Source organism: Hemicordylus capensis, chromosome 2 (assembly GCF_027244095.1).
Source record: "Hemicordylus capensis ecotype Gifberg chromosome 2, rHemCap1.1.pri, whole genome shotgun sequence".
Classification (NCBI taxonomy): domain Eukaryota; kingdom Metazoa; phylum Chordata; class Lepidosauria; order Squamata; family Cordylidae; genus Hemicordylus; species Hemicordylus capensis.
In genome coordinates this window covers 395,137,096-395,154,517 of record NC_069658.1, presented here as the reverse complement: position 1 = coordinate 395,154,517, position 17,422 = coordinate 395,137,096, and the positions used below count along the sequence as shown (strand labels likewise).

Here is a 17,422-nt window from a genome sequence, read left to right as displayed (position 1 = left end):
AACTTACGTCAATGTAAACAGCTTTTTCATTTATCTGCTTAAAATAAGCCTTTGTCACAAAGGTTCGGAGATTTTATGGAAAGGGCAGCCAGTTCCAAACATTTCAAATTCCCAAGTCCTTGCAAATCAGTAGATTTTTTTTTTAATGTGACTAATTCATGTTGGGAATTATTTCTGTGCTAGATTATCTTCCACAAATATGGCCAGTATTAAAGGATATGGACTGGCTTTTTAAAATCATGTTGTTAAAATAAGCTAATAGAACTTTTTTAAAATATAGTAAAACCTTTTGCATTGGTCTTTTGAGGAATGCAAATGAAGCTTTTCCTGATATGGAAACAGTAGCTATTTCAACATGTTGAGCTGTTAAAGGCATAGGAGCCACTGAAAATGGTAGGAACACAGTTATAGAACTTGATCAGGTAGAATGCAACCACAAGAAATAAAAGGAAGAATAATTTAAGCTGGGTGAAGAAAGGAGAAGTGAGGGTATGAGTGGGAAAGAGAGGCAAAATAGTAAAAAGTCCAATGTAGGCAGTGGAAACAGCAAAGAAGTTGAAGAAATGAGACTGAGAAACACAAGTTGTGTATTTAGGCCAGCAGATATTGTTCCAGTGTTCTGGAAGAAGCTGAGTAGAGTGCACATGTGGGATGGGCACACCCTGAAACTATTAGAACAATTTGGGGAGGGCAGGAGGTAGGAGTAGGATGAGGCATCGAGTGTGCCGCAATGCGGCACAGCCAGATGGTGTGAGATGCTGTGTGGGCCAGTTCAGGGAGAGAGTATAAGGTGTCAAGTGCCTGATGTTTCTCTCAGTGTGCTCCAGCCTCTTCTAGACCCAATGGCCCCACCTAATTTTAATGAAGGTGTGGTTTTTAAAAAATGTTACTCCATTTCACTTATAAAGAAAAAGAAGCTAAGTCAGTGATATACACTATTTTTCAGACAGGGGGCCACTTTGGCCAAAAAACCCACACACCCTTCAAGGTGAGAACCATTTCCCACTGTACTGACCTGCCTCCACACAGTACTGTGGCCCTCTTCTTCCTTCTCCTTCTCCTTCTCCTTCTCCTCCTCGTCCTTCTTGAAGGACCCTTTAAGAGATGGAGCCCTCTGAGTGTGCACAAACAGTTCGGTGCCAAATTGGTTCACCTCAAACTGGGCCAGTTCGGCAGCCTGATCACAGACCGAACCGGGGTGCAGTTCGGTCCGTGATCAAGCAGAACCAAGCCTGGTTTGGGCAGATAGGTTTGGCACTGAACAGGTGGCCGAAGGTGTGGTGAGATAGGTAGTGGAAGGGTCTTCTTGCCCACCAAACAAGTTGCTAGCGCCACCACTCACCCCACCCCAAACAGCCCATAGCAAAAGCATGCACGAACCTCCTTCGTTTACCAAGCCATCTGCATGGCAGTGGCTCAGTTCCGACCTCTGCGCATCTGCAGAGGCCATTTGTGTGGCTTCCATGCATATGTGGATTCCACGCAAATGACCTCTGCACATGCATGGAGGGCAGAACTGAGCTACGGCCACATGGGCAACTTCTTAAAAGAGGGGGATCGCACGTGCTTTTGTTATGGGCTAAGCTGGGTAAAAACCCCTTCACTACTTTTCTCACTGCCGCTTACCCACACCCACACCCATTCCAGGAGCCAGGACTCCCACCCCTTTACAAGTAATAGCCACTGAACTGCCAAACCAGTTCAGTCAAACAGACCAGACCGGCCGCTCTATTTAACTGAACCGCTTTGGCAGCACGCAGTTTGGCTCAAATTCGATTCAAATTTGATTTTTGGTTCAGGCACACCCCTGTAGCCCTCTTTTAAGAACTCTAGGAGGAAAGCACTGGGAAGGGCTACACTTCCCAGCACTCTGTACATTCCTTTCAAGATGGTGCAGGGGCTCAAAAGGGCTCTGTTTCCCTTAAAGGACTGGGCAAAGTGCCGCACGCACTGCATGAGAGTGGTCACCTCCACATAGTGCCAGGGCAACTGTGAGGAGTATTCAGCTTCGGCTGAGGCTCCACACAGGCCCAATAAACAATTAATCTGGGAACTGCACTTAGGATTGACAGGGACCGCCAGTGCCCCCCAGGCCTTACAATGAAGAACACGGAGTATTTCATGCCTATGCATGTTCTTGCTCCCTCATGTGTACTGTGGAAGACAAAGAGACACTCCCAACCTGCAATCTGAGGGATATTTCAGGATCTGCCTTCATTCTGCAGCAACCCCGACTGATGATTCATGCCACCTGAGTGTACACACACTATGCTTTTGAAGATCTTAATGTTAGGCAATACCAACTTCATTATAAGTCTTGACTGCCTTGAGGGGATCAGCTTGTTTCAGCTCCCGGACTAATGTCTGAGCAGCCTCTGAGAAGTTAGTTTAAGACTTCAGGAAATAAAGTGTGCCAAATCAGAAGATGCTCTGTTCCTTTGTTGCTGAAGAATTCATTCAAATCAAAAGACGTGGGTCCCCAATAAATCTCTCCTCTGGGGCTCCTCATACTAGTGGCACTTGCTGTGGCCTTTTGTAAACAAAAGCACTGGATCAGATTGCTGATGTTGACAGGCTTCCCACTTGGGGGCCATCTGGAGCTCCTAGAGAAAGGCTCCTTTATCTTTTAATACAGCAAACTTGGCATACGGAAGGATGGATGGCACAGAACTGCCACTGTCACACCTAGTTTGGCCTCAGAAAAACGAGATGATAGGCGAAAAAATACCATACTTCCAATTTAGTTATTTGATTTTAAAATCTTTGTAACCTACCTTTCAGCTTAATGAGCTATCAAGGCAAATTCCAATAACTGAACATAAAGCCAGGCAATAGCTATTCATTCTATAAAATCTATATATACAGGTGAAACTCGGAAAATTAGAATATCGTGCAAAAGTCCATTAATTTCAGTAATGCAAATTAAAAGGTGAAACTGATATATGAGACAGACGCATTACATGCAAAGCAAGATAAGTCAAGCCTTAATTTGTTATAATTGTGATGATCATGGCGTACAGCTCATGAAAACCCCAAATCCACAATCCCAGAAAATTAGAATATTACATGGAACCAAGAAGACAAGGATTGAAGAATAGAACAATATCGGACCTCTGAAAAGTATAAGCATGCATATGTATTCAGTACTTGGTTTGGGCCCCTTTTGCAGCAATTACTGCCTCAATGTGGCGTGGCATGGATGCTATCAGCCTGTGGCACTGATGAGGTATTATGGAAGACCAGGATGCTTCATTAGCGGCCTTCAGCAATTCTGCATTGTTTGGTCTCATGTCTCTCATCCTTCTCTTGGCAATGCCCCATAGATTCTCAGGCGAGTTTGCTGGCCAATCAAGCACAGTACACTGTATACTTTTCAGAGGTCCGATATTGTTCTATTCTTCAATCCTTGTCTTATTGGTTCCATGTAATATTCTAATTTTCTGAGATTGTGGATTTGGGGTTTTCATGAGCTGTACGCCATGATCATCACAATTATATCAAATTAAGGCTTGACTTATCTCACTTTGCATGTAATGCGTCTGTCTCATATATCAGTTTCACCTTTTAATTTGCATTACTGAAATTAATGGACTTTTGCACAATATTCTAATTTTCCAAGTTTCACCTGTACATCAAATAGGTAGAAACCCTCAGAAACAGCCCAGGTGTGCAACATCATTGTTCACTTTGGCCACTTTCCATTTAAAGAAAAGCTATTTATGGGACTCCAGCAAATACAGCAAGGAACATCCCCAAGGTGTAAACATGCTATTTCACTGGGAGTGCAACCCCCATCCAGAACTGGACGAACGTGTCTCCTATGAGCATCACAATTCCCAGAACAAATCAAACTTTGTTTTAAATTCCACTGGCTGATTCCAAAATTGGGTTGAATAACCACCTCAGATTATTTCCCAGTGATGGCCACACTCCAAATATGAGACACAATCAACCATTTCTATTTGAGGAGTTAAAGGTGTTAAAGAAGCAATCAGTTGTAGACAAAATAAGAGAATACTTTAAGACCAATTCCACTCCTCATCTATCCCAAGTAGCTAGCTGTTTTAATAGAACATTATGGAAGCCATAATAATAATAATAATAATAATAATAATAATAATAATAATAATAATAATAATTTTTCTTGCTTCTTTTGCAGTATAATACCCCCAGTGAGCCACTACCTTGCGTGCTTTGAGGAAGATGAGAGCTATGCCAGAGGTCCAACCATACTGGACAGGTCTCACCAGAGGAGCCAGACAAAGAGTGCCTCTCCCATCAACAATATGGTGACATGTAACTTTAATAATTCTATACTGGATCGGTCATTGCCCGGGTCAACAAGGACCATGCCAGGTGCTGGAGTCCCTGGACATCTGGTGGCAAGTGGGCTACAGGACTCAGGATCTTCAGTTGAGCAACCAGGGCTGGAGACTGCAAGGTTACTGGAAGAAACTTTTTTAAACCGGAAAAAATATACGAAAAACACCAACAAGGAAATAATGATTTGCTATTACAAGTCTAGTCCAACTAGAAGAGGTTATTTAAAAAGAATGTACCAAATTTGGAAAGAGAAGCATCCAGATACAGAAATAACAGAACAAAGGCTAGCAGACCAGAGAAGATTCATAATAATAAATAAAGTATTCACAGGAGTTGAGCTGGAAGAACTGAAAAGAGCAACACAGGCTCAAGATATGGAAGAAGAATTACCACCAACTGAAGCAGTTGCTCAGGCGCAGGTGGAAGAGGTGTTGGAAAGAGAGGATGCCACTGTTGCTGAACTGTTCCAGAATCAAAACCAGGCAACCTCCCCTTTGCCTCCATCTCAAAAAACTGAATGCCATTTAACAGAAAAGCAACAAGAACTAAAGCAAAAAATAACTGAGCACATGATCCAAACACCAGGGTTCGACTTCCAGTTCTAAAAACAGTTGCCGAAAAACAACTTACTCAGGTATTAAAAGATGTCAATGCTGCACTTGCAGAAATAACAACCAAGAATTTGCAAGAAACAAACAAATGTACAGTGCTGCAACAATAACAACACAAGAGCTTGGATATAAGAACAGTGGACCTGTAAAAAAAGAAAGTAGTACATCACCTAAATGAAAGATTAGATTAGAAAATAAAATCTCCAGGCTTAGAACAGATGCTAGTAAATTGAAAGATATGAAAGACAAGAAGCTGAAGAATGAAAACACCAAACAGTATCTGATCCAAAAATACCACCTAGATTCAAGGAAAATTAGAGAAACCCTGGAAATAATAAAGCAGCAAATAATAGCAGTGTCAAAGAAGATACGAAGCCAGAATTACACAACACAGGCAGAATCTCCAATTCCTGTTGAATCAGAAACGTTTCTACCAAAGCATAGAAGGAGAAACTGCAAGAAACTTAGAAACACCAAATAAAGAAGAAACAGTGCAATTCTGGGGGAAATTATGGGACAATCCAATAGATTATAATAAAAAAGCAGGCTGGATGAAAGAGGTCAAAAAATGTAACCAACAAATGCAAGATCTAATAATAACACCAGAATTAATCAGTGAAAGAGCAAAGAAAATTAAAAATTGGACTGCGCCAGGCGACGATGAACTGCATGGCTTTTGGCTTAAACACCTAACAAGCCTTCATAAACAACTATCAAAACAGCTCAATCACATTTTGCAAAGAGGTGATATGGAACAATGGCTAACAATTGGGAAAACTCATCTCATCACGAAAGACCCAGCAAAAGGTGCAGTTCCAAGTAATTATAGACTGACAACCTGCCTGCCAACCATGTTCAAATTATTAACGGGAATAATAGCAGATGAAGTGATGCAACACTGATTAATAAGCAGCTTCCAGTTGAACAGAAAGGAAATTGCCCGAACACCAGAGGCACAAAAGACCAGCTGCTGATTGACAAAATGATTTTAGAAAATTGCAAGAGAAGAAAAACAAATCTAAGTGTTGCATGGATTGACTACAAGAAGGCCTTTGGCTCATTGCCTCATACATGGATACTAAAATGTTTAGAAATAACTGGTGTCAGCAAAAACATTCAGATATTTATTTTAAGAAAAGCAATGAGCATGTGGAGTACATAGTTAACAATCAATGGCGAGAGACTTGGTCAGGTTAGTATTAGAAGAGGTATTTTCCAAGGGGACTCACTATCCCCTCTGTTGTTTGTAATTGCCATGACTCCACTTTCACAAATACTAAACAAAACAGGCCTCAGATACCAAACGTCCAAAACATCCAGTAAAATCAGCCATCTGCTGTACATGGACGATTTGAAGTTGTATGGAAAGTCCCAATCAGAAATCAAATCAATGCTAAACACTGTCCGTATATTCAGTAGTGATATAGCAATGGAGTTTGGACTAGACAAGTGTGCTGCATTAATAATGAACAGAGGAAAAATAACAAAAACAGAAGGAATAGAACTGCCCAATGGAAGCAACATCAAGAACCTGGAAGAGAAAGAACCTTACAAATACTTGGGCATTCTCCAGGCTGATAATATCGCACACACTGAAGTTAAAAGAAAAATTGGAAGTGAATACATCAGGAGAGTTAGAAAAATCCTAAAGTCCAAACTCAATGGCAGGAACACCATACAAGCCATAAACACCTGGGCTATACCTGTTATCAGATACAGTGCAGGAATAATAGACTGGACTCAGGCAGAGCTAGAGACGCTCGATCGTAAGACCAGGAAAATAATGACCATCAATCATGCTCTGCACCCCCGCAGTGATGTAGATAGGCTATACCTCCCTCGCAACTCAGGTGGAAGAGGAATGCTGCAAGTCCATCAAACAGTAGAGGAGGAGAAAAGAGGCCTTGAAGAGTATTATATCAAGGACAGTGAAGAAGTATTATATGAAGTATTATATCAAGGACAGTGAAGAAGATGCAATTAAGATGGTCAATAATGAGAAACTCTTCAACACCAATGAAACAAAGCAGGCCTACAAGAAAGAACAAGTCAAGAACCGTGCAGAAAAATGGAAAAATAAGCCACTGCATGGTCAATATTTGCACAGTATCACTGGAAAATCAAACACCACCAAGACCTGGCAGTGGTTCAAGTCAGGCAACTTGAACCACTCTGTTGAACCACAACAGAGGGTTTAATACTGGCTGCACAAGAACAGCCACTAAGAACAAATGCAGTAAGAGCAAAAGTCAAAAAATCAACAACAAACAGCAAGTGCCGCCTTTGTAAAGAAGCAGATTAAACAGTGGACCACCTAATCAGCTGTTGTAAAAAGATTGCACAGACTGACTACAAACAAAGGCATGACTAGGTAGCAGGGATGATACACTGGAACATCTGCAAAAAATACAAGCTACCTGTAGCCAAAAATTGGTGGGACCATAAAATTGAAAAAGTTGTCGAAAATGAAGATGCAGAAATATTATGGGACTTCCGGCTACAAACAGACAAATATCTGCCACACAATACACCAGATATAACTGTAGTCGAGAAGAAAGAAAAACAAGTCAAAATAATTGACATAGCAATACCAGGGGATAGCAGAATAGAAGAAAAAGAAATGGAAAAAATCACAAAATACAAAGATCTACAAATTGAAATTGAAAGGCTGTGGCAGAAGAAGACCAAAATAATCCCAGTAGTAATGGGCGCCCTAGGTGCAATTCCAAAAGACCTTGAAGAGCACCTCAACACCATAGGGGCCACAGAAATCACCATCAGCCAATTGCAAAAAGCAGCTTTACTGGGAATAGCCTATATTCTGCAACAATATCTATAATAATAACAGCAACAACGTTGATAATAAAATTCAGCCATCCCAGGTCCTTGGGAAGGACTCGATGTCTGGATAAAACAAGCTAGTCAATAACACTTGTCTGACTGTGTAAACAACAACAACAACAACAACAATTGATTAGGTGGTCCACTGTTTCAACTGCTTCTTTACAAAGATGGCACTTGCTGTTTGTTGTTGTCGGAGAGGAGAGCTGGTCATGTGGTAGCAGGCATGACTTGTCCCCATAGCTAAGCAGGGTCTGCCCTGGTTGCATCTGAATGGGAGACTAGAAATGTGAGCACTGTAAGATGTTCCCCTCAGGGGATGAAGCCGCTCTGGGAAGAGCAGAAGGTTTTAAGTTCCCTCCCTGGCTTCTCCAGGATAGGGCTGAGAGAGATTCCTGCCTGCAACCTTGGAGAAGCCACTGCCAGTCTGTGAAGACAATACTGACTCAGTACATGGCAGTTTCCTATGTTCCTATGTTCCTAACAACAACAATAATAATAATATCATGGCAATTACAATTACAAACAACAGAGGGGATAGTGAGTCCCCTTGGAAAATACCTCTTCTATTGCTAACCTGACCAAGTGTCTCGCCATTGATTGTTAACTGTGTACTCCACATGCTCATTGCTTTTTAAATAATGCTTTCTGTTCAACTGGAAACTGCTTATTAGTTAATAAGTGTTGCATTACTTCATCTGCTATTATTCCCGTTAATAATTTGAACATGGTTGGCAGGCAGGTTATCGGTCTAGAATTACTCAGAACTGCACCTTTTGCTGGGTCTTTCATGATGAGATGAGTTTTCCCAGTTGTTAGCCATTGTTCAATATCACCTCCTTGCAAAATGTGATTGAACTGTTTTGATAGTTGTTTATGAAGGCTTGTTAGGTGTTTAAATCAAAAGCCATGCAGTTCATCGTCGCCTGGAGCAGTCCAATTTTTAATTTTCTTTGCTCTTTCACTTATTAATTCTGGTGTTATTATTAGATCTTGCATTTGTTGGTTACATTTTTCGACTTCTTTTACCCAGCCTGCTTTTTTATTATAATCTATTGGATTGTCCCATCATTTCCCCCAGAATTGCACTTTATTATTATTATTATTATTATTATTATTATTATTATTATTATTATTATTATTCAGCCATCCCAGTTCCTTGGGAAGGATGTCTGGATAAAACAAACCAGTCAATAACACTTGTCTGACTCTGTAAATAATAAATAAATAAATAAATAAATAAATAAATAAATAAATGATGAGTAGAAGAAGACAAGCAAGTGCTAATAATAAGCAACATGAAGCTGCCAAGAAGGCATTATTAACAGAAATAAGCAAATTGGTAGTTGATCATCAATGAACTTGCAGGAGCAAAATTTACTGAGCCCTCCAGGGGGGAAATAATAATTGGAATCTTATGAAATCAGAAATCAGTGTGTGACCCATTTAAATCAAGCACACTATGAATTTGTAAATTAAAAAATCCATTTTTTTAAAAAAAGATGCTCAAAGATAAGGTCTTAATTATTGCTAATGACAAGCATGAATACTTTTACACTAGCGGAATTGCTGAACAGTTTGTTAAGCAACTTTTTAAAAAGGAACTTTTAAAAAGCCACTACATCACTCATTGCCTAGCAAACACCAAATCTATATTACTTTAAACAGGATCAGGTTTCAAGTTTTGCGGAAGGCATCGATCTTCTAAATCTAGAGATAACAGAGGGTGAAATCAAAGAAGTAATTATTAACTTAAAAACATAACACTACTCTGGATGTATTTCAGTGGGGGGATGGTTTACAAACAGTACAAGGTTGCTAAAATTATTTACGGTAGCATAATTTTAAACAGTATTCTCCATTGGGGTCCTATCCCAGACACATGGCATCAGACTAGACTGATAGTCTTCCCTACACCAGTTAAGGACCTCATGCATCTGGGATTATTCAACACTCTTAAATCAGGACATCAACTATGTATTACATTATTTATCTAGTAGATTTATATCCCGCTTTATCAGATGGCCTAGAGCAGTTTACAATGGATTTTTCCAAATGCAAATATTTCTGTTCCCAAAGGGCTCACAACTTTTTGCTTTCAGATTAAAATATGCTGATAGTTTACTTTGTAAAAAGGAACAAATGTGATTTATGTCACATGGACAATGTTCTGACTCTGTTTGCAGATTATTGCATGGTTCCAGCCAGGCTGATGGAGGCAAACAGCCATTTGGCTCCTTCCTTCCAGCCTCCTGCAGCAGCCATTCCACTGTCCTGGCTGCATCTGAGAAGGAGGTGAGTCAGTGAGGCCCCCTCCATTGTCCTGGCTGGGACCACCTGCCATTTGCTTTTTCTCATCACAGAACCGTCTGACTTCTGCAAGGATCATTACCAGGTCATTATGCAATTCCATCATGTAGCAGTTCCTCTCCGCATTCGCCAACCCTGTTCATTTTGTATAAATTCTCTTATATTATAAACCACTATAATAAAATTTAAATTGACTTGAGTGCTTTGGCAGAAAGGCAGTATATACATCTAGCAAATAAGGAACACACAGGCTGCGTTCCCATGTGAAACCAGACATTGCCAAACCCGTGATTCATTTTTCTAACTGTGAATCGCGTCGCAGACGTTCATCCCACCACAGCCCAGCAACCTCTGTTTTCAGGTCAGGGGAGCCCCTCCCTCTTCCTGGTCCACCAGGTCCTCATCCCAGCAAGCTCCATAGCACACCAGACTGTGGGCAAGGCATCAGAACGTCTGCATGGGTGGCAGCCATTGGCCACAATCTTCAATGGAGTGTGCCAAACACAATCATGCCTTTTCAGATTAGTCCACCCGCCCTTGGTATAGAAAGGGCATTTAAATCCCCTTAAATGCCATGCAAGCCTTTCATCTGACAGCGATTGCACCACCACCACCCTTGTAAGAGCCCCATAACAAAAGAGCCTTGCACCATTTCTGGCAGGAGGGTGATGCTGAGAGCCACTGCTTTTCTGTTACTCAGGAAAGGGAAGGGAGCATGATGACTTCCTAGGAGGGAGGGCAAAGGATGCTGGGGTCTGGCCCACTGTGACCAAGGATGCTCTTGTGATGGCTCACCCCAGCAAAGCAGTCCATGGAGACCAAACCACACTCCTGCCCCCATGGCGGCTTCCATCCAGGGATTAGTCCTCTTATGAGAGGACCAGTCTACTGGGGAAGACCTTAGGCTCAAAAACCTTCGGTCATCCGTCGGACTGCACGCTCATGTGTTGGGCCATTCAGAAAAGGAGGGTCCCACTTGTGTGGGGCCTCCATTCTTTCTAGTTAATTATATAACTTTTGCCCAGTGACCCCCTCCTCTCCAAGGAAACCTTTGATGTACCCAAAGGAGAATTTAATGCTCCATGTGTCTGGGCACTGGCGAGTGGGCAGACTGGGGAAACATCAGTACCAGCAGGGGTGGAGCCACCATTGGACGAATGGGTTCAAAGAACCCAGGCCGCCGTTAATCAGGGGCTGTGCCTCGTGGCCCTGACACGCCCCCCTTTCTGACATCAGACGTGAGGGGGGTTATTTCACGGCCCCGTTTGGGAACAAAATTGGCCTGCGCTGCATTGGCAGCACAGGCTGGAGCAACTCTCCCTGCCTTTAAAGGCAGGGAGAGCCGCTCCTGGCCTCACTGCCAGTGCAGTGGGGCCAGTCTCCCTCCCAAACGGAGCTGTGTGGCCCCGTTTGGGAGGGAGATCGGCCTGCGCTGTGTTAGCAGCACGGCCAGAATGGCTCTCCCTGCCTTTAATGGCAGGGAGAGTCGTTCCCGCCCACGCTGCCCAAAGCAGCACAGCCCAATCTGCCTTCCAAACAGGGCCGCATGGCCCCGTTTGGGAGGGAGACCATGCCCCCACATCTGACATCAGATGTGGGGGGGTGTGCCTAGCTGGGGCCCCGCGACTGACAGCAGGTGTGGGGGTTGGGCCAGAGGCCGCGGCAGCCAAACACTGGCTGCCATCAGCCTCACTCCATGGCTGGGTATCTGGGACAGTTCTTTGCTCTCATTCAAATTTCCCAGGTTTAGACCGGCATTGTAGCATATGCAGATCTGCTGCCACGGGGATTCATGGGAGAGGGAAGCCCCGGTTGTCTGTGATCCCAGAACAGTGGGGTCACTATTCTAGGCAAAAATAAAGAAGGATGTGTTGAAATGGGGGGGACGAGCTGGCAGAGGGCCTGCTTTGCTTCTTCACGGCAGTCTCCAAGCCAGGGAGAAGTGTTGCTGGGGTACCCATCCCCACAGCTTGCTTGTGTGGAGCAACCAGGCTGGGTGCCATCTGCCATCCGGCCCACACACGTGTCTCCGTGGCCTAACACTCTCATGAGAGAGCGATCCATGGGAGAAGGGCATTCATCATACATTATTAGTGATTTGCCAGACCCCCCTGTCCTCCCGGATGGGTCCTCTCATGAGCTGTGAAGGGGTATCCCTATGGCCTCCACTCTCATGAGAGAGCAGTCCACTCAGGAGCAGCATCCATCCTCATCACATACACTGCCTAGGGATGCACATATCAGGCAGTATAAAAATATAAATAAATAAATATGAGGAATCTCTGCTGCCACTGGAAACAAGGCTGATCTTGCCCTTCTCGTGAGTAAGCCTAGGGACTGCATGCATTAACCCAAGGGGAAGGGGCTGGGCCTCACTTCCATCATTGTACAAAAAATAGACTTAAGCCATTCAAGAATTCCTGAGTGGGGCTGCCTTTTAACCCGACCCCAGGTATCACCGCCTTGCCATATGTTACCACCCCAGCAATCTAATGGGGTTGCCCTGTTTATGTTGCCACTGTGACTGCATGTTCTTGTGAACATACATCTTTATTGCTTCATTTTTAGAGAGCAAATACATAGTGCCCATCTTGCCATCCCGTCCCCTTTCTCTCCTGATGGCCAGGAGGGGGGAGCAAGGGTATGCCCCCATGTGACTTGCCTATTTGACAGGCTTACAACCTTGGGATGGGACATGGCGGCATCTCTGTTCCTGGGCAACTGCTTTATTATATCAGAGACAGCGGGGCAGGCAAGTGCTCAGAGAGGTGGCCAGCAAGAAGCACCGCAGGCATGGAGTGGGTGTGATCCCAGGCAGTTCTGGGTTGCCAGAGACAGCATTAAACCACGGTTATGTTGCCATTCATATTCAGATATAACGTTGCCGCCGCAAAACCTCAGGGTGGGGCAGCAAAACTCAATATAAACCAAAGGTTCAAATTGGAGTTTGGTAAGGGAAACCACAGGTTGCTATTGCTGCAAAACCAGTTTCACGCATTTGGTCATACACAAATTCCAACTTCTGCCCCATTTAACTGAGGTTTCACATTACATGCAAATTCAGCCATAAAGACATATATGTAGTTTATGTCAAAGCAAAAAAGAAGAAGAAGACTCCTGTGACTATATTGTGCTGCAGTGCTCACAAGGCCTTTTTTTCTGACCACCTTTTGATCAAATTGGGATCACCCAAATCTATTATTACTCCTCCTCCTCCTCCTCCTCATCATCATCATCAGGAAATGGCATTCATTCCCTAAATGGATGCCTACGAGCAGTAATGGGCTGGATGAGGGATAACAAATTGAAGCTGAATCCAAACAAGATGGAGGTGCTCATTGTGGGGGATCAGAATCAGAGAGATGAGTTAGATCTTCCTGTGCTGGATGGGGTTACACTCCCGCAGAAGGAACAGGTATGCAGCTTGGGAGTGCTCTTGGATCCAGGCCTCACTCCGGTATCTCAGGTGGAGGCTATGGCCAGGAGCACTTGCAATCAACTTTTGTTGATTCGACAGCTGCATCAATTCCTTGAAGAGAACGATCTCAAAACAGTAGTGCATCAACTGGTAACCTCCAGGCTTGACTATTGCAATGCGCTCTATGTGGGGCTGCCTTTGTATATAGTTCGGAAACTTCAGTTTGTTCAAAATGCAGCAGCCAGACTGGTCTCTGGAGTAACCCAGAGAGACCATATTATACCTGTTTTAAAACAGTTGTGTTGCCACCGCTATGTTTCCGGGCAAAATACGAAGTGCTGGCTATTACCTTTAAAGCTCTAAATGGCTTGGCTAACAGAGAGCTAAGTTAGAGAGTGCCGGGCTAACTTAGAGAGTGCCTTCTTCTGTATGATCCCCATCACCTGTTGAGGTTATCTGGAGAGGTCTTTCTCCAGTTACTACCAGTACGTCTGTTAGCGACAAAGCCAGGCCTTCTCTGTAGCTGCTCCTGGCCTATGGAATACACTCCTGGCAGATATCCGTAATTTATGCTCTTTGTTGGCTTTTAAGAGAGTCTTAAAAAGTTACTTGTTTGGCCTGGCCTTCCAAGGTTTTTAAATTGTTTGTAAGTATTTTTAATTGGTTTTAAATGGTTCTGAACTGTTTCAAAATTGTTTTTATATTATTTTAAGCAGTGCGTTTTAAATGGTGTTTGTTTTTATTTATTTTTTAACTTGTGCATTGCCCAGAGGCTTTGGATGGGACAGTCTAGAAATGTAATAAATAAATAAATAAATTTCCACAAATCAAACCATCTTGTACCTATAATATGCAGATTATGCCTCTTGTGGCAATGCAGATGGCCTGAGTTCTTGATAGGAATCAGAAATCTGATGAACAATTACAAGCTGATCCTTGGTCATCCATGTCACAACAAACCCTGCTTTACATCTGTTAAATTAAAGAGGCAAGTTAAAGCTTGCCAATGAAACATCACCTTACTTGAAATTAGGGTTGAACAAAAATGGGGCCCCTTTTTATGGAATATTTTCCACCCCTCCCTTCAAGAGGGAGCCTCAGTTAAAATAATTATGGTTGTTTTCTTGTACTTTGTATTATTTTGAATATCATGTTGATGAAATTGTTAGTAAAAACTAAATATCCATCAGAACAAACCATCTGCGCTGCTTAAGCTCTCCACCTAAAGGTGGTAGGAATTTGTCATAACAACTCCAGTTTGGTTGCCCTTTCATGCTTGCTTTCCCACCTTATACATAGCATGAACAGGAAAGAGCTATCTGGATCAGGACATTTGCAGTGGGAGCAATTTGTCCCAACAAGCGGGGGGTGCCAAAAGAGGTACAGCTGCCTCTCTTTCCCAAACGTGTGCCTTTGTCCCTCCTGTCCCCGCGTTAATAAGAGACAGTGTGGCTCTCATTAACCTGGTGGTGGTAGAAGCGAATGGTGCTCTGGGAAGGAGATGCAGCTGTGCCTCCTTTGCCCCACCCCCCCCCCCACTTATTGAGACAAGCTGTTTCTGCCTGGTGGGAATAAAGGCCTTGTGTTATAAAAGTGATGGTGAAATGAAACCAATATATAGGTAGGAGTCAGGATGGAACGTAAAACAGCTCCTCCAGCCAGCAGGTGGAGCTGTAATCTAGCGTTTAGCTGGTGGGAGCTTTATCTGCTAGTCAGGATTATTTCATATTCTTGCTCTCTGCTTCAGTCCATGCAATTTTTTTTTAAATTATAACTTCTTCTTGTCCCTTTTCTCCTTACCCTGCCATGTTGCACAGTGGGTCAGTTCAGACAATACCTTACCAGCCCAAGTGATTAGGAAGAGGATGCGTCAAGAGCACACCCATAATGTAGTCCTTTGCAGGCGTCTGGATGCCCTCCCAGAATAGGCCTTCATTGCACATTGGAGCTGCTTATCCAGATGGCCCATCTACATGCAGTCCAAATACACAAATTTTTGGCGTGTATATGAAGGCCCTCTCCATTCACACACTAACGAGATGTGCCAGGATGGTGTCCAGACAACCCACAGAGGACATCTTGAGGGGGCGTGCCCTTGGCATGTCTCCTTCTTAACTGTGTGGGCTGGTAAGGTATTGTCCAGACCAACCCAATACTACTTTGTAGTAGTAAAGTATTACAAAGAAATGCTTAGCTCTGTGTGACGAGTGGATTTGTTAACTCTGCTGACAGCTTCAACCCTGCCCTCTTCATAGTCTTGAACTGAATTGCCCCACTACCACATGTGCTATTTGCCTGGGTGGGGCGAAAATCCCATTGGCTCCAATGATTCGACAGTTCATATGCCAGGCTCCACACACCCTTAGCCTGCCAAAACCCACCAGACTAAATTCACCAGGCTGCACCTCCAGGCCTGCTCTGAGGTCTGCCTTGTGGCTCAGAAGGCTCTCCACATCTAGGCCCTGCTTCCCAATACCAGAATTTCTTATTTCAAGAGTTGGCAACCTTATATCAGAAAGTGTGTGAAAATACATCCTCTCCTGAATATGTTTACTAAAATACTGACCACTACTTACTTTTGTTCATATAGCTTTAACCTCAGCTACCTCATACTCCCTACTCCTACAGTGATGTCTTCCCATGCTTACCCACTCTGGTGGGTTTGTTTCCTTTGTTGCCATGGCACCCATACATGCACACTGTAGCAAGAACCGAGACCCTTTGGAAGCGAAGTACCATAGCAGCACCTAACGCTGGAGTTGAGGAACAGCATCCCCACTCGTCTGTCGACCCACTAGGTCTACCTAGTACCTATCATGTTTGTATTGCACCCCTTCCTCCAAAGAGCTCGTGGCAGTAAACATGGGCTTAACTAGTAGGTCATACAGACATAATTACCAACACATGTCTAAGAGGTTGTGATGGTGGAGCCTCAAATGCCATGGAGGAACAGGAACACACATCTATTTCTGCCCCCTCTTCCTCAGTGACTTTGTCATCTGAAGGCCCAAAGGCAACTTCCAGCTGCTAGAGCCTTTGGAGTCAGGCAGAATATGAATTAAATATATGAATGCATGAATGAAATGAAATGAAATGAAATGCTTTGCTTCCAGCTGTGAGTATAGCCCAGTATTCCAAGGGGCCACACACACACATACAATTGTCAACCTCTGCCACTTTCTTCAGAATGAGACACAGGCAAAGGACACTTTCACCCGCTCCTTCCCACTGTGATCATCAACAGAGGCTATGTACGAATTATCTCATTTTCAGAGGCTATGTATGAATTCTTCCTTTACAGAGGCTATGTACAAATTCTACCTATGTACTAATTCTCCCTTTCATGTACCATACTTCAAGACAAACAGGCAAGTAGTGGTGAGCAGAAGAAGGACCTAAGAAAAGATCCTTCCCAAACATCTCTTACTGTTCACACTGGGAGGGTATCAAGAGGACCTGCCAGCTCTCAGTGCTGGAATTGGATGAGACCTTCTCCTCAGACTCTACTGTGAGTCCCAGCATGAATCAGGACTAGGAGGAGACAAGATGCCCAGGAGGAACACCTATGATGAACTATGATGATACTCAGGACAATACTCCACTTAGGGAGCCTCAGAATCAGGGTGCCCGACATACCACAGCTAGACTGCATCCCAACACTGGATTGTAGATCACTAGCAGGACCTCAAGAGCAGAGGCAGCAATGAGCCCAACCCAAAGCTCAGATCCATAGCAGCAGCATTCCCATGCCTGGCAGCACGAGGGACCTCATTCCAAAGCCCTACTTAGGAGGATGATACAGTTAGGATCTGGGAAGGGACCCTCTAGAACCCTATTCTGATATTATGTTGTACAGAATGTGTGTTCAGGTGTCTGTACACACGTACATGTTTTTGTGTGAATGAATGTACCTGCATTC

The 17,422-nt window shown here is 43.5% G+C and overlaps 1 protein-coding gene across 8 annotated transcripts in view; it reads right to left on the bottom strand.

Moving 5' to 3' along the window:
- The window catches only part of FADS6 (fatty acid desaturase 6), a 29,630-nt gene extending 13,418 nt beyond the window's left edge, over positions 1-16,212 (bottom strand). For 2 of the 8 annotated variants that reach the window (XM_053303167.1, XM_053303168.1), the window contains exons 1-4: positions 16,080-16,212; positions 14,347-14,475; positions 9,435-9,485; positions 1,016-1,095 (exon numbers count right to left, since the gene is read on the bottom strand). The gene's annotated coding sequence lies outside the window, so the exon portion shown is untranslated. The remainder of the gene's footprint in view (positions 1-1,015; positions 1,096-9,434; positions 9,486-14,346; positions 14,476-16,079) is intronic. The other 6 variants (XM_053303169.1, XM_053303171.1, XM_053303166.1 and 3 more) reach the window with 4 other exon arrangements.
- Between the last annotated feature and the right edge of the window lie 1,210 nt (positions 16,213-17,422).